Source organism: Schistocerca piceifrons, chromosome 5, assembly GCF_021461385.2.
Source record: "Schistocerca piceifrons isolate TAMUIC-IGC-003096 chromosome 5, iqSchPice1.1, whole genome shotgun sequence".
NCBI lineage: Eukaryota > Metazoa > Arthropoda > Insecta > Orthoptera > Acrididae > Schistocerca > Schistocerca piceifrons.
In genome coordinates this window covers 46,661,655-46,669,091 of record NC_060142.1, presented here as the reverse complement: position 1 = coordinate 46,669,091, position 7,437 = coordinate 46,661,655, and the positions used below count along the sequence as shown (strand labels likewise).

The window sequence follows — 7,437 nt, the reverse complement described above, 5'->3', positions numbered from 1 at the left end:
GGAGGGCAGCGTGGAGGGTAAAAATCGTAGAGGGTGACCAAGAGATGAATACACTAAGCAGATTCAGAAGGATGTAGGTTGCAGTAGGTACTGGGAGATGAAGAAGCTTGCACAGGATAGAGTAGCATGGAGAGCTGCATCAAACCAGTCTCAGGACTGAAGACCACAACAACAACAACAATTATAACAAAATGTTAATGTACTAGTAATTATTTTTTTCTTTGTACAACATAGCACAATTCTGTTTTTGAAACTTCCTGGCAGATTAAAACTGTGTGCCCGACCGAGACTCGAACTCGGGACCTTTGCCTTCCGCGGGCAAGTGCTCTACCACTGAGCTACCGAAGCACGACTCACGCCCGGTACTCACAGCTGTACTTCTGCCAGTACCTCGTCTCCTCCTTTTTTTCAGGAGTGCTAGTTCTGCATGGTCCGCATGAGAGCTTCTGTAAAGTTTGGTAGGTAGGAGACGAGGTACTGGCAGAAGTAAAGCTGTGAGTACCGGGCGTGAGTCGTGCTTCGGTAGCTCAGTGGTAGAGCAGTTGCCCGCGAAAGGCAAAGGTACCGAGTTCGAGTCTCGGTCGGGCACACAGTTTTAATCTGGCAGGAATTTTCATATCAGCGCACACTCCGCTGCAGAGTGAATATCTCATTCTGGAATTCTGTTTTTGTTGAATAGAGCGTTGTCTTCATTTGTGTTGTATTCTGTTGCTTTGGTCGTGCTGTGTTCTATTGTAATATTGATGGTATTTTTTTTAACTGGAACAAGGTAATTTGAATTTTCATTCGTGTTTTGTGCTTGTACGCTACGTAAGGTGTAGAAAGTGTTTATAACGGTAGAGATAGGTAATGAGTCAGATTATTACCAATTCGCACGCTAAAAGTATAGTGGAAATGGACGCGCTTAGTGTTCGAAAGAGTTGTCCGGAGAGTACGCCGGCATTGCCGGGTGCCGCAGATTCCAAACGCGGGGTAGTGAACCGGCAAGGTCAGCTGGCCACGGGTGGTGAACAAACAGGTAGGCCTGGAGCGACCCTAACGGAATCCGAGGTAGAGAGTGTGGGGATGACCTTGGAAGCCACCAGCATTAACGAGAGTGCTTGAAGCAAAGCTGCGGAACAACCGCTTCCAACAGTCTTGGCGAGCACGGGAGGCATAAGCATGGAGAACCCGCTTTTAGCAAGCATTCTCCATTTCATGGAGCAGCAAGCTGATGAGCAGAAAAGGGCATATAATGCATTAAGTCACCTGACATTAGAGATTAACTAGTCAAAGAAAGCATTAAGTGAAGCATTAAGTTATAAATTGAAAGCATTAAAGGATAAATTGAACGATTCAGAGAAAGCATTAAGTGATGAACAATTAGAATAAAGCATTAAGTGATAACTTGAGCTTTTTGTACCCTTTCCATCCCGCCTAAAGGGTGCATAGTTTGTGTGCTTGTGTGAATTGTTAAAACTTTTAGTTTAAAGTAATCTGGTGTGTTGCAGATTTGCACCAGTGTACTCTTTCAGAGGTTGTTGTGAGCGGTCGTGACTACGGCCGTGTCAAAAGGGAGCGGCAAGGTTCTCAGCCCGAAATCTCATACACTCAAATATTTGTTTCTTTCTGCCTCTGAATAAAGTGTAACTTATTATTTAGAGGGTGCTTTCTGCTTTTAATTTTAAATGTTTCTTTAAAAAAAAGAAACGTTTTTATGAATAAAAATCCCATTTCTTAAAAGCAATTTGATTATGATTTCATCAGTTACTCCCTGGCAGCTACTTCCACGCTCACATAGTTTGATGAAATGTGTTAATGTTCTTGATGAATCGCTAGTAAATAAAATAAATTTTTAAGAATATTCTTTGAAAGTAAATCCACGGTTCAACTCTCTTTTCCCAGACCCGAATCATGACACAGCGCCTTCGATGTGGTTAAACGAATTTGAGCACTCGCTACCTGACACTAGGGGAGATGTACTCAGAATAAATTTCGTGTACAGTCACCTAAGAGGTGAAGCGGCTACGGAAATGCAAATAATGCTTAAGGACTGTAAAACGTACGAGGATTTTAAAACGGCTTTCCTCAACGAGTTCTGGTCTCGGAGCTTACAAGAACGGGTAAAGTTAGGCATCTCAAAGCGTGGAAATTCTGCTGATAGTACATACAAGCACCCATTGGAATTTTACAAAGAACTTGTAGAAGGTAATCAATTTCTTGATGCACCATATGACCAATCTTCCGAATAAACAGCGCAAAGAAATTACAATTGCGGTAAGATGTATGGATGACGTTAGTGGTTTTCAGAACCTACTGCAAGAATTAGGTTCTGAAAGAAATGTAAATGAGCAGAAAAACGTAGTTAGGTTCGAAGGCAATCATGACGGAAATCACTGGCAGAGGCGCAACCAGAGGTGGAGGCCTCAGTTTGGTCGCAATCGCCGCGCGGGATTAGCCAAGCGGTCTGAGGCGCTGCAGTCATGGACTGTGCGGCTGGTCCCGGCGGAGGTTCGAGTTCTCCCTCGGGCATGGGTGTGTGTGTTTGTCCTTAGGATAATTTACGTTAAGTAATGCGTAAGCTTAGTGACTGAGGACCTTATCAGTTAAATCCCATAAGATTTCACACACATTTGAACATTTGAGCATTTTGCTCGCAATAAAAATCTGATCGTGGTAATGACAGGCGTTGGCGTGGATCTTGGAGCCCACGGCGCAATGTTAGAGGTAGGAGATGCCTTAGTAAAGATCACCCCTGGCCGGACAATGATAATGTGTTGCACACAACGGACGGGATGTCAGTGGAGCCACACGATAATTCCGGAGACAACAATATAAACGAGAGTAGGGACGCGTCACTAGCAGTGACAGGAGCGAGCACATTTGCGATGCAGAATAACGAAACTTGCAATGTCAACGCAATGTGCTTATAATACGAAGATATCCAGGACGTGTTACTAGAGGAAACAACAGTAGTAAACTCAGTCAAATGGCTCTGAGCACTATGGGACTTAACATCTATGGTCATTGGTCATCAGTCCCCTAGAACTTAGAACTACTTAAACCGAACTAACCTAAGGACATCACACAACACCCAGCCATCACGAGGCAGAGAAAATCCCTGACCCCGCCGGGAATCGAACCCGGGAACCCGGGCGTGGGAAGCGAGAACGCTACCGCACGACCACGAGATGCGGGCTAAACACAGTCAAACCATGACAGTTAACGAAATTACGATCACGCTGTCTACTTGACTCAGGAGACGGGGCATCGGTGATGAGAGAAGATGTGTTTGCGCGGTGCAGCTTGAAGAGTCTGTGGCCGGCGCTTCCCTTGAAAAAAACAAGAGAGCTTAGAAACGAAAGAGCAGGCATACGTCGATTTCACTTGTCAGTCATACGACCTTACGGCCATGTTCCTGATAGTGCCGTCACTAGCAGTTGAGGCAGTGCTTGGCCTGGACTTTCTGAGACATTATAAGGCCGTTCTAGATTCTGATAGTATGTGCGTTCATTTGCGCGATCATAAAACTAGAATGACTGTTGCTTTCGGTGAGGGACGCGTAGAAGAAGGCGTCGGATGTGCGTCGCTCGGTATACGCGTGATCGGCGAGGATGACGACGCCGAAGTGTGCATATCCATGCTATAAACAGAGAAAGGATAGCGGGATAGCAAGAAAACAGTAGAGGAGGTAATACGAGAGAAAACACGGTATTTAGGATTGACAGAGCTGGGGAACAGCTTCATGGGATTCGCAGAGGTTACCAAACCGTTTTTTCAGATTTGCCTGGGCCCATAGAATTTCAAAAAGGAAGCGAAAACTAGGAAACAGCAACAAAAGGGACGCACAAGACAATTAACCCTTGAAATACACTCCTGGAAATTGAAATAAGAACAAAGTGAATTCATTATCCCAGGAAGGGGAAACTTTATTGACACATTCCTGGGGTCAGATACATCACATGATCACACTGACAGAACCACAGGCACATAGACACAGGCAACAGAGCATGCACAATGTCGGCACTAGTACAGTGTATATCCACCTTTCGCAGCAATGCAGGCTGCTATTCTCCCATGGAGACGATCGTAGAGATGCTGGATGTAGTCCTGTGGAACGGCTTGCCATGCCATTTCCACCTGGCGCCTCAGTTGGACCAGCGTTCGTGCTGGACGTGCAGACCGCGTGAGACGACGCTTCATCCAGTCCCAAACATGCTCAATGGGGGACAGATCCGGAGATCTTGCTGGCCAGGGTAGTTGACCTTCTAGAGCACGATGGGTGGCACGGGATACATGCGGACGTGCATTGTCCTGTTGGAACAGCAAGTTCCCTTGCCGGTCTAGGAATGGTAGAACGATGGGTTCGATGACGGTTTGGATGTACCGTGCACTATTCAGTGTCCCCTCGACGATCACCAGTGGTGTACGGCCAGTGTAGGAGATCGCTTCCCACATCATGATGCCGGGTGTTGGCCCTGTGTGCCTCGGTCGTATGCAGTCCTGATTGTGGCGCTCACCTGCACGGCGCCAAACACGCATACGACCATCATTGGCACCAAGGCAGAAGCGACTCTCATCGCTGAAGACGACACGTCTTCATTCGTCCCTCCATTCACGCCTGTCGCGACACCACTGGAGGCGGGCTGCACGATGTTGGGGCGTGAGCGGAAGACGGCCTAACGGTGTGCGGGACCGTAGCCCAGCTTCATGGAGACGGTTGCAAATGGTCCTCGCCGATACCCCAGGAGCAACAGTGTCCCTAATTTGCTGGGAAGTGGCGGTGCGGTCCCCTACGGCACTGCGTAGGATCCTACGGTCTTGGCGTGCATCCGTGCGTCGCTGCGGTCCGGTCCCAGGTCGACGGGCACGTGCACCTTCCGCCGACCACTGGCGACAACATCGATGTACTGTGGAGACCTCACGCCCCACGTGTTGAACAATTCGGCGGTACGTCCACCCGGCCTCCCGCATGCCCACTATACGCCCTCGCTCAAAGTCCGTCAACTGCACATACGGTTCACGTCCACGCTGTCGCGGCATGCTACCAGTGTTAAAGACTGCGATGGAGCTCCGTATGCCACGGCAAACTGGCTGACACTGACGGCAGCGGTGCACAAATGCTGCGCAGCTAGCGCCATTCGACGGCCAACACCGCTGTTCCTGGTGTGTCCGCTGTGCCGTGCGTGTGATCATTGCTTGTACAGCCCTCTCGCAGTGTCCGGAGCAAGTATGGAGGGTCTGACACACCGGTGTCAATGTGTTCTTTTTTCCATTTCCAGGTGTGTAGATTCGGGAGGACGACGGTTCAATCCCTTCTCCAGCCATCCTGATTTAAGTTTTCCGCGATTTCCCTAAGTCGTTTCAGGCAAATGCCGGGATGGTTCCTTTGAATGGGCACGGCCGATTTCCTTCCCCATCCTTCCCTAACCCGAGCTTGCGCTCCGTCTCTAATGACCTCGTTGTCGGCGGGACGTTAAACAACACTAACCTAACCTAACCTTGAAATAGGAGATAAAGTTCTCGTTAAACCTCATAGATTGTCAAAAAGACACCGGTACATTAGCAGCAAATTGTTCAGTGTCTATTCCGGATCCTTTCGGATGAGGCGTGTCGCTTTGTCAGAACGCGATGGAAATAGAAACGATGAGATCTCGTAGGCTTAGAGGTTTGCATCACATATCTAATGTTAAGAAATGGATCGAGTAAGAATTAGGGGCAGAGTTGTCATCTCTCGTAAACAACAAATTAGCTTTGTATAAAAATAGTACTCTACAGCATCATGTGTAAAGGATTTGGTACTCTTTACTGTCTTTGCCTAGTGATCTGTTAGGTTCGAATAATTTTAACAAGTGTCGAAGAAAGATATTCTTACACTATGGTCGCGATTTGCTCTGGAGGAGCGATGATCACTCGTAAGGGAAACAAGAAGACATTCGCTAGGAAGCCTTTCGCAATGTATAATGATGGGGAAATAGTCATATATGCGCTTATGTGTTGTAATGGCTCACGCCGAAGTAGCGACGGGACCAATTGTCGGTTGCAAAAGGCACCAAATTTTGTGTGTTGTTGTATTTGTGTTATAGTGCTGTGCAGAGACGCAGCGCTAAGAAATTTTACTGACTTAGGCAGTGATGACTTTGAGAGACTCCGAGGAGAGCTGAATTTTATAAAGAGGTCATGACAGACCATAGCGAGAAAAATCAGATGGAGGCAAGTTAAGGATCCTGGAGGTAAACCATCCAGAGGAATGACGGCAGGACTAACTAAAGAAGAAGGCCATGGAGGTAACACAAGCGAGTACTGGTTGTAGTCATGAATGACATCTATTTGGTTAAAGATGATGCTTGTAGAATAAGAAGTAAATGTGAAGTGTGCCCTTAGCTTTAAACTGGATGTTTGTGATACGCAAAATTTGTGCCTGATTTTTGTTCACAGGGAATAAAAGGCACTAAAGAGGACGAGATGCTGATGACGATAGATTGAGATCAGTTGCGAATAACAAGAATTTGTGCAATGACTAACTTGCAGATATAATGTTTCTATGAGATTGGTCTGAGAACTAAGAACCCCAGGTGCTATCGTTCCAATGAGGTTTGATTTTGTATATTGTTCTCGTGTACTTTGTAATTCTCTACGTAGCATTTGATGGTGTGTTATCCTGGACATACCCTCGTGGATGAGCAGATTCATCACCTGTTTTGACTGTGTGTGTGGTAAAGGAAAAGTAATAAAACATCTAATCTGTTTTGGTAGTAGATTAGAGGAAAGGGTGATAGTAAGACCATATTATGATTTGTAAATGTTTTCGGTAATGAGCATGTAACTTAGACCCAGATAATCGGAGATGTGAGCGTAGGCGAAAGTCAGTACCGCAGTTGAATGCTGGGTCTTGAAAATGAATAATGGCTCTATGCTCCCTATTAGGCCCTGCATAGGTGGCTTCTGTAGTGGTACTAAAAATATTGCGTTATCCGTCGCGTTCAAGTTTTTACCGGTTGATGAAAACCTTCCGCCAGAAATGATTAATTCCCGGCAATAACATGCAGGGGCCTGTAATTTCGTGGACCACACGAATTTGTTAAACTATTACTATAGAGGGTAGCTTGCAGGAGCTGTAGGACATGATTAGCGACAGTAGTCTTCTTACCAGGTCGTGTTATAACCTTAACTATACCGCCACCAGTACGAAGATTACGTTGAAAAATGTATATGCGTATACGAAAGGTTTGTGTGTGCACGTACTGCCCGGCTTTTCTAGATGACCACACACTGCCACCAACTCGTGGTTATGGTGACAAACAGCTGTTGGTCTCATACTTTTAGTAACGGAGTTGATCGCGGTGCGTGTCAGTGGGTGAGCTGGCGAGCAAAAATCTACGAAATATGGAACAATAAATACTCTTAGCAAAAGCTGTGACTTACCAACTTGGGTGATGCACTTTTCACAACAACTCC

The 7,437-nt window shown here is 46.4% G+C and overlaps 1 non-coding gene across 1 annotated transcript; it reads right to left on the bottom strand.

Annotated features, from left to right (window-relative positions):
• Positions 1-275: 275 nt before the first annotated feature.
• Trnap-cgg lies at positions 276-349 on the bottom strand. The gene has a single exon. It is a non-coding gene; the product is annotated as a tRNA-Pro (tRNA).
• Between the last annotated feature and the right edge of the window lie 7,088 nt (positions 350-7,437).